Below are 14,823 nucleotides of genomic sequence, written 5' to 3'. Positions count from 1 at the left end.
TGTTTTGAGTGAAAAGATGGATGAACTTATGAAGATGTTTGCTAATAAAAATACTCCTCTTGATCCCAATGATATGCCTTTATCTACTTTGCTTGAGAATAATAATGAATATATGGATGTGAATTTTGTTGGTAGGAAAAGTTTTGGAAACAATGCTTATAGAGGGAATTTTAATCCTAGGTCTTATCCTAGTAATCCTTCTAATAATTATGGAAATTCCTACAACAACTCTTATGGAAATTTTAATAATATGCCCACTGAATTTGAGAGTAGTATTAAAGAGTTTATGAATTCACAAAAGAATTTTAATGCTTTGCTTGAAGAGAAATTGCTTAAAGTTGATGATTTGGCTAGGAACGTTGATAGAATTTCTCTTGAAATTGATTCTTTAAAGCTTAGATCTATTCCTCCTAAGCATGATATCAATGAGTCTCTCAAATCCATGAGAATTTCCATTGATGAGTGCAAGGAAAGAACCGCTAGGATGCGTTCTTCCAAAGATGCCTTTATTAAAGCGTGTTCTTCCAATTCCTATGAGAATCAAGATGAAGATCTAAAAGTTATTGATGTGTCCCCCATTAAATCTTTGCTTTGCAATATGAATCTTGATTAAACTGAAGATGATCTTCCTTTACCTAGAAGGCGTTTTAAGAATTCGGAGTTTCTAGATCTTGATGATGAAATTGATGAAAGTGGGATTGAAAGAAATAAAAACCGAGATGTTGCTAAACCCACTATTTTGGATCTCAAGGAATTTAATTATGAAAATTGCTCTTTAATTGGTTGTATTTCCTTGTTGCAATCCGTGCTAGATTCTCCTCATGCTTATAGTCAAAATAAGGCCTTTACCGAACACATTGTTGATGCCTTGATGCAATCTTATGAAGAAAAACTTGAGTTGAAAGTTTCTATCCCTAGAAAACTCTATGATGAGTGGGAACCTACTATTAAAATTAAAATTAAAGATTATGAGTTTCATGCTTTGTGTGATTTGGGTGCTAGTGTCTCTACTATTCCCAAAACTTTGTGTGATTTGCTAGATTTCCGTGACTTTGATGATTGCTCTCTAAACTTGCATCTTGCGGATTCCACTATTAAAAAGCCTATGGGAAGAATTAATGATGTTCTTATTGTTGCAAATAGGAATTATGTGCCCGTAGATTTTGTCGTTCTTGATATAGATTGCAATCCTTCATGTCCTATTATTCTTGGTAGACCTTTCCTTAGAACGAGTGGTGCAATTGTTGATATGAAGGAAGGGAATATTAGATTCCAATTTCCCTTAAAGAATGGCATGGAACACTTCCCTAGAAAGAAATTAAAATTACCATATGAATCTATCATGAGAGCCACTTATGGATTGCCTACCAAAGATGGCAATACCTAGATCTATCCTTGTTTTTATGCCTAGCTAGGGGCGTTAAACGATAGCGCTTGTTGGGAGGCAACCCAATTTTATTTTTGTTTTTTTGTTTTTGCTTCTGTTTAGGAATAAATAATCCATCTAGCCTCTGTTTGGATATGGTTTTATCTTTTAATTAGTGTTTGTGCGAAGAAGAACCTATAGGATAACCTACAATGATAGTTGATTTGATTCTGCTGAAAAACAGAAACTTTGCACGCATGGATATAATTTTGTTAAATCATACAAACGTGCTTTTGCATTGATTCTTTTTGCTGCTGTTCAATAAACGAATTTTCCAGAACTTCCTATTTTTGTAGAATTTTTAGAGTTCCAGAATTTTGCGTTAGTTACAGATTGCTACAGACTGTTCTGTTTTTGACAGATTCTGTTTTACGTGTGTTGTTTGCTTATTTTGATGAATCTATGGCTAGTAAAATAGTTTATAATCCATAGAGAAGTTAGAATACAGTAGGTTTAACACCAATATAAATAAATAATGAGTTCATTACAGTACTTTGAAGTAGTCTTTTGTTTTCTTTCTCTAACGGAGCTCACGAGATTTCTATTGAGTTTTGTGTTGTGAAGTTTTCAAGTTTTGGGTGAATTCTTTTGATGGATTATGGAACAAGGAGTGGAAAGAGCCTAAGCTTGGGGATGCCCATGGAACCCCCAAGATAATCCAAGTACACCAAAAAGTCAAAGCTTGGGGATGCCCCGGAAGGAATCCCCTCTTTCGTCCACTTCCATCGGTAATTTACTTGGAGCTATATTTTTATTCACCACATGATATGTGTTTTGCTTGGAGCATCTTGTATTATTTGCATCTTTGCTTGTTAGTTTACCACAATCATCCTTGTTGTACACACCTTTTTGAGAGAGCCATACATGAATTGGAATTTGTTAGAATACTCTATGTGCTTCACTTATATCTTTTGAGTTTGATAGTTTTGCTCATAGTACTTCACTGATATCTTTTGAGCGTGATAATTTTTGCTCTAGTGCTTCACTTATATCTTTTAGAGCACGGTGGTGGATTTGTTTTAAAGAAACTATTGATCTCTCATGCTTCACTTAGATTATTTTGAGAGTCATTAATAGCATGGTAATTTGCTTAATGTTAATATACTTAGTGTTGAAGATATGTGAAACTTTCTTTTGAGTGAATTGAATACTAAGATAAGTTTGATGCTTGATAATTGTTTTGAGATATGGATATGATAATATCAAAGTTGTGCTAGTTGGGTGATTGTGAATTTGAGAAATGCTTGTGTTGAAGTTTGCAAGTCCCGTAGCATGCATGTATGGTTAAAGTTGTGTAACAAATTTGAAACATGAAGTGTACCTGGCTTGTGCATCCTTATGAGTGGCGGTCGGGGATGAGCGATGGTCTTTTCCTACCAATCTATCCCCCTAGGAGCATGCGCGTAGTACTTGATTTTTGATGGCTTCTAAATTTTTGCAATAAGTATATGAGTTCTTTTGACTAATGTTGAGTCCATGGATTATACGCACTCTCACCTTTCCGCCTTTGCTAGCCTCTTTGGTACCGTGCATTGCCCTATATCACCTTGAGAGTTGGTGCAAACTTTGCCGGTGCATCCAAACCCCGTGATACGATATGCTCTATCACACATAAACCTCCTTATATCTTCCTCAAAACAGCCACCATACCTACCTATTATGGCATTTCCATAGTCATTCCGAGATATATTGCCATGCAACTTCCATCATCTTCGTCATGACATACATTACTTTTGTCATATTACCATTGCATGATCATGTAGTTGACATCATTTTTGTGGCAAAGCCACCATGCATTATTTTTCATACGTGTCATTCTTGATTCATTGCACCATCCCGGTACACCGCTGGAGGCATTCACATAGAGTCATATCTTGTTCTAAGTTTCGAGTTGTAATCCTTATGTTGTAATCAATAGAAGTGTGATGATCATCATTGTTAGAGCATTGCCCAAAAAAAGAAAAAAAGAAAAAAAGAAAGGCCAAAAGAAAAGAAAAAAAGGAAGGCCCAAAAAAAGGGAAAAAAGAAGAGAAAAGAAAAAAGGGCAATGCTACTATCTCTTTTTCCACACTTATGCTTCAAAGTAGCACCTTGTCCTTCATGTAGTGAGTCTCATATATTGTGCTTCAAAGTAGCACCTTGTTCTTCATGTAGTGAGTCTCATAAGTTGTCTTTTCATACTAGTGGGAATTTTTCATTATAGAACTTGGCTTGTATATTCCTACGATGGGCTTCCTCAAATGCCCTAGGTCTTCATGAGCAAGCGAGTTGGATGCACACCCACTAGTTTTCTTTTGTTGAGCATTCATAGCTCTAGTGCAACCGTTGCATGGCAATCCCTACTCCTCATGTTGACATCAATTAATGGGCATCTCCATAGCCCGTTGATTATCCTCGTCAATGTGAGACTTTCTGATGTAGGGTAGAACCCTAGGAAGGACCTTCTCACACTTGGAGGGGGAAAAGGAGAGAAACCACAAGAACAACAAGAACACAAAGATGAACACAAGAGGTAATCACTCCAACAATTCCTGATTACACATCCACTAGGGTAACAACACAAGATCCACAAGTCACAAACACAATCAAAGGAAAGATACAATGGCAAAGTTCATCCCAAATCCAAAGGAAGAGGGGTCTTGAAGGTAGTCTTCTCCCACTGGAGGTCTTGAAATCCTCAAGGATTCTTCCCTATGGGGTCTTGATCCTCAAAGAGGGAAGGTAATGGAGCAAAGCTCACCAAGATCTCATCTAATCTTTGCTAACCCTAAACATGGTCCTAGGTACGGAATATATAGCCTTTGGGTCGAAGGGGAAGAAGTGGAGCCGAAGATGCAATCTCAGCCGGCCATCCTGGGAGGCCCATGCGCACGGGGTAAGTTGGGTCCGTGCGCATGGGGGTCCCGTGGGCACGGTACAGGCCCGTGCGCATGGGGTGCTCCAGCGCCTGTTTCCTGTGTAGCCCGTGGGCACGGGGTCTCGGGGGCCCGTGCGCACGGGGTCACCTGGGACTTCTTGTGTTGCTACTGTTGCACTCTGTTTTGATTCGTACGGCCTTGGGGTGGTCCTCCTTCTCCTTGGGGATGCTCCTGAGCTTCTTGGTGATGTTCCACTTCATACCTAAGGAGGCATAGCATATTTTGGTGAGGTAGTAGACATGTTCCATTTGTGTCCATATGCAAGTCTAGTAGGAAGGAGTTCACCTCGGTTTCCAAAGCACGTGCTCTAGCTCTTGTCATGGGTCCTTGTGGGGTTGGATGTGTCGATGTAGAGTCCATGGGGATGATGGAAGGATGCTCCGCATCATCTCCCCTCCCTTGGGAAAGATCCGACCTCGGATCAAAATCTTCATCACCATGGAAAGGCGAGAGGTCTTTGACGTTGAAGATGTCGCTCACGTTGTACTTGTCTCGTGGGAGTTCAATCTTGTAGGCGTTGTCATTGTAGCGTGCTAGCACCTTGAATGGTCCATCGGCTCGAGGTAGTAGTTTGGACTTGTGTTCGTTGGGGAAGCGGTCCTTGCGAAGGTGTAGCCACATGAGATCACCTATGTTGAAGATCATAGGTTGCTTGTTGACGTTGAGCTTGGTCGCTAGTCGATGTACTTGGCGCTTGATGATGTTCCTTGTATCTTCATGCATCTTCTTTATGTAGCTTGCTCGTGCACTTGCATCCATGTTGGTGCACTCTTGTAGAGGTAGAGGTAGAATGTCCAAAGGGGACAACGGGTTGAAGCCGTAAACGACCTCGAAGGGGGACTTGCCGGTAGTCGAATGTCTTGCATGGTTGTAGGCGTACTCGGCGATGGGTAGAAATGCCTCCCACTCCTTGATGTTCTTCTTGATCAAGACGCAAAGTAGAGTGGATAGTGTCCGGTTCGTCACCTCCGTTTGGCCGTCGGTTTGAGGATGGTATGCGGATGAGAACAAGAGCTTGATTCCGAGCTTGGCGCATAGCGTCTTCCAAAAGTAACTCAAGAACTTGACGTCGCGGTCGGAGACGATTGTCTTTGGTACTCCATGGAGGCGCAAGATTTCCCTACAAAAGAGGTTGGCAACATGTGAAGCATCGTCTATCTTGTTGCAAGGAACGAAATGTGCCATCTTAGAAAATCGGTCCACAACAACAAATACGGAATCCTTTCCACTTTGAGTTCTAGGCAAACCAAGTACAAATTCCATGCTAATATCTTCCCAAGGTTGATAAGGAATAGGAAGAGGCATGTAAAGACCATGGGATTGAGCTTTAGACTTAGCTTTGTGGCATGTAGAGCATCGGGTGGTGAAGCGTGAGACGTCACGGAACATCTTGGGCCAAAAGTAGTTCTTGGAGAGCGTGGCGAAAGTCTTGTCGCGTCCAAAGTGTCCCATGAGTCCGCCTCCATGAGCCTCTTGCAAAAGGAGCAAACGAAGGGAAGACTCAGGAATGCATAGTTTGTTAGCTCTCATAAGATAACCATCCTTGATGTAATATTGTTCCCAAGATGTATGCGTCAAACATTTAGCATAATGAGTTGCAAAAGATGGATCATTAGCATACAAGTCTTTTATGTGCTCAAAGCCAATAACATTCAACTCAAGTTTAGTGACAAGCGTGCATATGCATGAAAGTGCATCGGCAACTACATTTTCCTTACCCTTAATGTACTTGATCACATATGGAAAAGATTCAATAAATTCACTCCATTTGGCATGACGCTTGTTCAACTTAGTTTGACCTTTTAAGTACTTAAGAGTTTCATGATCGGTATGGATGACAAACTCATGAGGTCTAAAATAATGTTCCCAAATATGTAGCACACGCACTAAAGCATACACTTCTTTGTCATAGATGGGATAGTTAAGTTGAGCACCGGAGAGTTTTTCACTAAAATATGCAATTGCTATTTTTCTTGCATCAAAATTCTGCCAATTCCGGTACCACTTGCATCACAATGAACCTCAAAAGTTTTGTCAAAGTTGGGCAAAGCAAGAATCGGAGCATGAGTAAGCAAAGACTTGAGCACATCAAAAGCGTTAGATTGTAAAGATCCCCAAACAAAAGGAGCATTCTTCTTACTCAAAGCATGCAAAGGGGCGGCAATAGTGCTAAAGTTTTTCACAAAGCGACGATAAAAACCCGCAAGACCAAGAAAACATCGCACTTGTTGCAAATAGGTGGGTTGGGGCCAAGTTTTAATTGCTTCAATTTTAGTTTCATCAACATGGACACCCTTGGAAGAGACAACGAAACCCAGGAAAACCACTTTGTCAACACCAAATGTGCACTTTTTCATGTTGGCATAAAGACTTTCCTTGCGAAGTGTTTGCAAAACAACCCTAACATGATCAAGATGCTCTTTCATGGTTTTGCTAAACACAAGAATATCATCAAAGTAAACCACAACAAAGACTCCAATATAAGGGCGAAGTACATGATGCATGAGACGCATGAAAGTACCGGGAGCCTCCGATAAACCCATAGGCATGACTAACCACTCATATAAGCCAAATTTTGTTTTGAAAACAGTTTTCCATTCATCACCTTCTTGTATGCGGATTTGATAATAGTCACTTTTAAGATCAATTTTTGAGAAAAAGTTGGCTCCACTAAGTTCATCAAGCATATCATCTAAGCGAGGAATGGGATGCCTATAGCGAACGGTGGTAGCATTTATAGGTCTACAATCTGAACACAACCGAAAACTTCCATCGGGCTTAGGCACAAGTATAACGGGAACGACACAAGGGCTTAAGCTTTCACGTACATACCGTTGTCGATTAGTTGTTGTACTTGCCATTGAATCTCCTTGGTTTCTTCGGGATTGACATGGTATGGAGCTTTGTTTGGAAGTGGCGCTCCGGGGATGAGGTCGATTCGATGCTCAATACCTCGTAGAGGAGGTAGACCCGGAGGTAGCTCATTGGGGAAAACATCTTGAAATTCCTGCAAAAGAGATTGAAACACCAAAGGTAGCTCGTGAGTGGTGTTAGTTTGTGGTTCTCCATCCTTGCACACAAGGACAAAGTGCATCACACTCGATGGGTTCTCACACACTTCTCTCATCTCACTTTTTGTGGCGAATAGTATGAGGTTTTTCTCTCTAGGCGAAGAGGCGCTCAAGTTTGGCTTGTTGCTCTCACTCATGTTTTGGTGGCTCACTTTCTCACTCTTCTCTCTATGGTGGGCGGCTTGCTTGTCGGCTATCAGTTGACTAGGAGACATAGATCGTAGCACATATTCCTTCCCTTTCATCTTGAAGCTATAGTGATTGGTACGCCCATTGTGGATGACACCACGGTCGAATTGCCATGGTCGACCAAGAAGGAGGTGGCAAATGGTCATTGGGACCACATCACACTCCAAAGTGTCCTCATATGCACCAATTTTGAAGGAGACTTGGACCGTATGCTCAACTCGTATAGTGCTGGAGTCACTTAGCCATTGAACCTTGTAGGGGTGCGGGTGCTTCCTCTTGACCAATTGAAGCTTGAAGCATAGTTCTTCACTTGCCAAGTTGTGGCAACTACCTCCATCGATGATGACTTTGACGCACCTTCCATTGATGCCGGCCTTGGTGTGGAAGATGTGGCATCGTTGGTCTTCTTCTTGTTGATGTTGAAGTGTCAAGACCTTGGAGACAACGAGAGCGGGGCTCGTATCTTCATCACAAAAGACTTGATCATCTTCATCCTCGTTCACGCGCCGGTGCATGGCCACTTTCTCAATAGCTTCCAGTTCATCTTCACTCATTGAGTCGTAGGTGCCATCGTCGTTGAGGATCATGGTGCGCTTGTTGGTGCATTGGAAGGACTTGTGGCCTCGGCCGCCACATGTGAAGCACTTGATTGAACTTGTCTTGACGGTCTCATCGGTCGGAGTAGAGGAATAAGCACGTGGCTTGTAGTTGCTTGTAGTAGGATGAAGACGACTTGAACTTGACGAAGGTTTCTTGTAGGTTGTCTTGTCGTCGTTGCTTGGAGAAGGCTTGGTTGACGTAGATGTTGGAGGAGTTGTTGAAGCTTGATTGTTGGAGAAGCCGTATGTCTTGGATGAGTATTTGGCGTACTTGAAGTCATCTTGCACTTGACGTTCCGCCTTGGTCACTTGATGCACGAGCTCGACGAGGTTGGAATAGGGTTGGAAGTCGGCGATCTTCTTGATGGGATGATTGAGTCCATTCAAGAATCGTGCCATTGTTTGCTCATCATCTTCCTTGATATTGGCTCGAATCATGGCTATCTCCATTTCCTTGTAGTATTCTTCAACACTCTTTGTTCCTTTCTTGAGGAGTTGTAGCTTCTTGAAGAGATCACGGTTGTAGTAGGTGGGCACAAATCGTGCTCGCATGACATCCTTCATTTGAGCCCAAGTGGTGATTGGAGGGTCACCTCTTGCTTCTCGGCGCTCAAGGACTTGTTCCCACCATATGAGCACATAGTCTTGGAACTCAAGTGATGCCATTGCAATCTTCTTCTCTTCCTCAAAGTTGTGCAAACGAAAGATTTTGTCGACCTTCAATGCCCATGAGAGGTATTCTTCCGGATCATTGCTTCCATTGAACTTGGGCATTTTGAATTTGAGTTTTCCATAGCGTTGCTCTTCATCTTGATAGCGGTTGCGATATCGCTCTTGCCTTGGAAAGTCCTCGAATGCTCGTTCTCATGATGTCGCTCTTGGTGTGGAGGAGGGTCTTGAAGCACTTGTTCCACTTGGTGTTGCTCTTGGCGTGGAGGAAGTCCATGATCAACTTGCTCTTGTTGAACTTGAGGTTGAGGTGGAGCTTGACGATGCACACGTGGTTGGTAGTTCCTCTCTTGGATTTCTTCTCGAAGGGCTTCCTCTTTATTGTGCCGTTCACGATTGCGGTCGGCGATGGATCGACTTGATTCTTGAAGGGCACGTTCCGCCTCAAGAGCTTGTGCTTCTCGTTGTTGTTGTTGAAGACGTTGAGCCTCGGTGTCTTGTTCCTCTTGGTGTAGACGCGCTCGTTCTTCCTCGTGGTGTAGGCGCGCTCGTTCTTCTTCTTGGCGCCGTAGTCGTTGTCGTTCTTGAGCTTGAGCAAAAGCGACTTGGTTTGATTGAGGACGAGGAACTTGCTCATCGACTTGCTCTTGTGAATGCTTGACGTGTAGAGGGTTGCGAGATGCATGACGGTCTTGACGCGCAGCTCGTCGAAGAATGGTTGATGACGGTGTACTTGAGCCGGAGAAGGTGTCGTCGGAGTGTCGACTTGAGTGGATCCGTCTTGAGTAGGAAGAAGTTGAAGGAGACCAGTTGACCAACAAAGCACGGATCTCGTACATTCTTGCATCGTTCTCTTGCTTGTGCGCGTCGAGCTTGTTGTCGAAGTAGTCTCGTGTACGTTGCTCGGAGAGTCGCAAGTCAGTGGCGAGGTTCTTGATGCGGTCGTTCATTGCTTGTTGCTCTTGATGTAGCGCTCGTTGTGCACCAAAGAGGTGGCTCTTGGTGATGAATGATGGCATGTTGTCGTCTTGCTCGATGAAGAGTGGGTTGGTAGAGGAACTTGGCCTATCCATCATAAGAAAGTGGTGGTGAGTAGGAAAATGAGAGAACAAAACCAAAGTTACCTTTTCCGAAGATTGTGGATGTAACAAGTACGATCCCACGTGATGTTACAATAGGGGAATTGGTACCGGGAATTGTTTCTCACACCTACAAGTAAATGGTCTATGGAGGAGCTTGGTTAGAAAAGGCACAAATAATTCAAGCAAATGTTAGTCAAGATGTTGATAAAGTTGAGAAGATTCACAAATGGCAAATAAGACAAATAGATCAACCTCCCAAGATAACATGAGGAACACACACACGGAAGATAAATGGGATCCGCACAACCAAGGGGTGAGCTCGAAGATGTCTAATCATGGGAAAAGCTCTTGTCGTACGGATACTAGAGAGAGGCTAGCTCGATTGCACTAATGGGCTAGATACGCTAGTGCACCAACCTAATAGAGAATCCACTCGTCTCACTATCCCAAGTATGCTTATGTATGTGGTGACCAAGATGATGCACATATGCTAAGGCTCGATGCTATTGCTTATAAGCTCTTTGCTTCTCTTCTCTTTTGCTTAAAAGCTTTTTCTTCTTTTCTTTTTTTCTATGCCACGATGCTTGATACACGAGCCACACAACAAGGTAACAAGTAGTAAATGCACGGTATGGACGGAACACTAAATGGTGCACTAAGGCATGGCCCGGCAATACTCAACAAGCTAGTATCGATGGATAAGCTACGCAAGATGGCTCGAAGCTATCAAGTTAATGGCAAGGGAGTACAAGGTGTCGTCGAGGTTACCGTCCTTGCTTACGGTCAAGGATGATCTTGTCGAAGCCGAAGTGTTGTCCGAGTCGATGATTGGTGGCGATGATGATACCAACTTGCGCCTAAGTAGCCAAAACACCTTAGGACACAAGAGAAATCGCAACTGAACACTCAACAAACACATGGAATTGTGCGGAAGAACACAAGAGGTGGTGGTGGAATGAAATGAGAAAAACGGAAAAAAAATTGGCCGAAACTTCCTGGATAGCCCGTGCGCACAGGGAAGTGAGGCCCGTGTGCACGGGGTCCCGATGGCCCGTGTGCACGGGGTCTCCCGAGAGCGGATGAACTGATCTGATTTCGTGGTGAATTCCAAGTTTTTGGCCAGAATCGAACGGTGGAAGGGTGGGGATGATGGTGGAGGGGAAGATCCACTTGCCAAACACCAAATTCATGGATCAAATCAACCAAATCACACAAGATCAACATATTGCAAGAAAAAAATTTGGGGCTATTTTTGGTGGGGATTTTCAGATTAGGACGAAAAACAACAAGATCAAGCTAGAAAGTGGAAGGTAGGGACTCCAAGATGTGAATCAACGTGGCTCATGATACCAAGATGATGTAGGGTAGAACCCTAGGAAGGATCTTTTCACACTTGGAGGGGGGGAAAGGAGAGAAACCACAAGAACAACAAGAACACAAAGATGAACACAAGAGGTAATCACTCCAACAATTCCTGATTACACATCCACTAGGGTAACAACACAAGATCCACAAGTCACAAACACAATCAAAGGAAAGATACAATGGCAAAGTTCATCCCAAATCCAAAGGAAGAGGGGTCTTGAAGGTAGTCTTCTCCCACTGGAGGTCTTGAAATCCTCAAGGATTCTTCCCTATGTGGTCTTGATCCTCAAAGAGGGAAGGTAATGGAGCAAAGCTCACCAAGATCTCATCTAATCTTTGCTAACCCTGATCATGGTCCTAGGTACAGAATATATAGCCTTGGGGTCAAAGTGGAAGAAGTGGAGCCGAAGATGCAATCTCAGCCGGCCATCCTGGGAGGCCCGTGCGCACGGGGGTCCCGTGGGCACGGTACAGGCCCGTGCGCACGGGGTGCTCCAGCGCCTGTTTCCTGTGTAGCCCGTGGGCACGGGGTCTCGGGGGTCCGTGCGCACGGGGTCACCTGGGACTTCCTGTGTTGGTTCTGTTGCACTCCGTCTTGATTCGTACGGCCGTGGGGTGGTCCTCCTTCATCTTGGGGATGTTCCTGAGCTTCTTGGTGATGTTCCACTTCATACCTAAGGAGGCATAGCATATTTTGGTGAGGTAGTAGACATGTTCCATTTCTGTCCATATGCAAGTCTAGTAGGAAGGAGTTCACCTCGGTTTCCAAAGCACGTGCTCTAGCTCTTGTCATGGGTCCTTGTGGGGTTGGATGTGTCGATGTAGAGTCCATGGGGATGATGGATGGATGCTCCGCATCACTTTCTCCTTTTTTGTCTTCTCCACACAATCCCCATCATCATATTCTATTCCACCCATAGTGCTATATCCATGGCTCGCTCTCATGTATTGCGTGAAGGTTGAAAAAGTTTGAGATTTTTTGAGTATGAAACAATTGCTTGGCTTGTCATCGGGGGTATAGAAGTTGGGAACATCTTTGTGTGACGAAAATGAAGCATAGCCTAACTATATGATTTTGTAGGGATGAACTTTCTTTTGCCATGTTATTTTGAGAAGACATGATTGCTTTGATTAGTATGCTTGAAGTATTATTATTTTTATGTCAATATGAACTTTTCTCTTGAATCTTTCGGATCTGAATATTCATATCACAATTAAGAAGATTTACATTGAAATTATGCCAAAGTATCACTCCGCATCAAAAATTCTTTTTATCATTTACCTACTCGAGGACGAGCAGGAATTAAGCTTGGGGATGCCTGATACGTCTCCAACGTATCTATAATTTTTGATTGCTCCATGCTACTTTATCACCTGTTTTGGACTATATTGGGCTTTATTTTCCCCATTTATATTATTTTTGGGACTAACCTATTAACCGGAGGCCCAGCCCAGAATTGCTGTTTTCTCACCGAACGTGGTCCAGGAGACTTGGACCCTACTCCAAGAAGCAGAAGAGTCGGTCACGAGGGTGGAGGGCGCGCCCCCCTGGGCGCGCCCCCTGCCTCGTGGCCCCCCTGTTGCTCCACCGACGTATTCCTTCCTCCTATAAATACCTATGTATCCCCAAACGATCAGAACAGGAGCCAAAAACCTAATTCCACCGCCGCAACCTTCTGTATCCACGAGATCCCATCTTGGGGCCTGTTCGGAGCTCCGCCGGAGGGGGCATCCACCATGGAGGGCTTCTACATCAACACCATAGCCCCTCCGATGAAGTGTGAGTAGTTTACTTCAGACTTTCGGGTCCATAGCTAGTAGCTAGATGGCTTCTTCTCTCTTTTTGGATCTCAATACAATGTTCTCCCCCTCTCTCGTGGAGATCTATTCAATGTAATCTTCTTTTTGCGGTGTGTTTGTTGAGACCGATGAATTGTGGGTTTATGATCCAACTTATCTATGAACAATATTTGAATCTTCTCTGAATTCTTTTATGTATGATTGAGTTATCTTTGCAAGTCTCTTCGAATTATCCTTTTTGGTTTGGCCAACTAGATTGGTAGTTCTTGCAACGGGAGAAGTGCTTAGCTTTGGGTTCAATCTTGCGGTGTCCTTTCCCAGTGACAGCAGGGGCAGCAAGGCACGTATTGTATCGTTGCCATCGAGGATAACAAGATGGGGTTTTTATCATATTGCATGAATTTATCCCTCTACATCATGTCATCTTGCTTAAGGCGTTACTCTGTTTTTAACTTAATACTCTAGATGCATGCTGGATAGCGGTCGATGAGTGGAGTAATAGTAGTAGATGCAGAATCGTTTCGATCTACTTGTCTCGGACGTGATGCCTATATACATGATCATTACCTAGATATACTCATAACTATGCTCAATTCTGTCAATTGCTCAACAGTAATTTGTTCACCCACCGTAGAATATCTATGCTCTTGAGAGAATCCACTAGTGAAACCTATGGCCCCCGGGTCTATTCTCATCATATCAATCTCTATCGCTTTATTACTTGCTTTGTTTTTACTTTGCCTTTTACTTTTCACTTTGCATCTATCTATCAAAAATACCAAAAATATTATTTATCATCTCTATCAGATCTGACTCTCGTAAGTGACCCTGAAGGGATTGCCAACCCCTAATCGCGTTGGTTGCGAGTAGCTATCGTTTTGTGTAGGTACGAGGGACTTGTGCATGGTCTCCTACTGGATTGATACCTTGGTTCTCAAAAACTGAGGGAAATACTTATACATCTTTGCTGCATCATCCTCTCCTCTTCGAGGAAATCCAACGCAGTGCTCAAGAGGTAGCACCGAACACACTTTACTAGGTCATGCCCGGCCTCGGCCAAACAATACGCCGCAACCCGACCTAGGCCTAATAGAGAGGTCAGCACGCCGAACTAAACATATGCCCCCAGGGGTCATGGGCCATCTCCCCGGGAACTCCTGCACGTTGCAAGGGCGGCCGGTGAGAAGACCTAGCTACCTCCCTAAAAAGGCAGGTGCTTACCAGTCCAACCCGGCGCGCGCCGCTCAGTCGCTCACGTCTATTAAGCTTCGGCTGATGCATACGACGCAGAACGCCCATACTATGCCCACATGATGGTTAGTGCTATCAGGCCAGAGGCCCCTCGGATCAAATATCCAAATCGTAGTGGATTAGGAACACGCGGTAACAAGCAGAGACTCACGAAAGATGTGACCCCGTTCCCCGTCTCAAGGACTTGTGGCGAGGGCTAAGAATGCCCGGCCACGCCTCGTAATTATCTCGCGAGCACCTTCCACGTCAACCCATCTCCACATCACTCACGGGTACCCCTCAGGGTCGACCCGCCTTTCCAAGTAACAGTGGTAAAGTCCAAGTATCCATGTGTCCAAACATCAAGTGGAAAACCCGAGGAATCACCCCCGGTGAATTCCACTCGATGTAATCATCAAGGTGAACGTAAGAGGAACCACCCCCGAGGTTCACACTTGATTGGTTGCATGACAG

The sequence above is a fragment of the Triticum dicoccoides genome, chromosome 5B (genome assembly GCF_002162155.2).
Source record: "Triticum dicoccoides isolate Atlit2015 ecotype Zavitan chromosome 5B, WEW_v2.0, whole genome shotgun sequence".
Taxonomy (NCBI): domain Eukaryota; kingdom Viridiplantae; phylum Streptophyta; class Magnoliopsida; order Poales; family Poaceae; genus Triticum; species Triticum dicoccoides.
Note: the sequence above shows the minus strand (reverse complement) of the source record.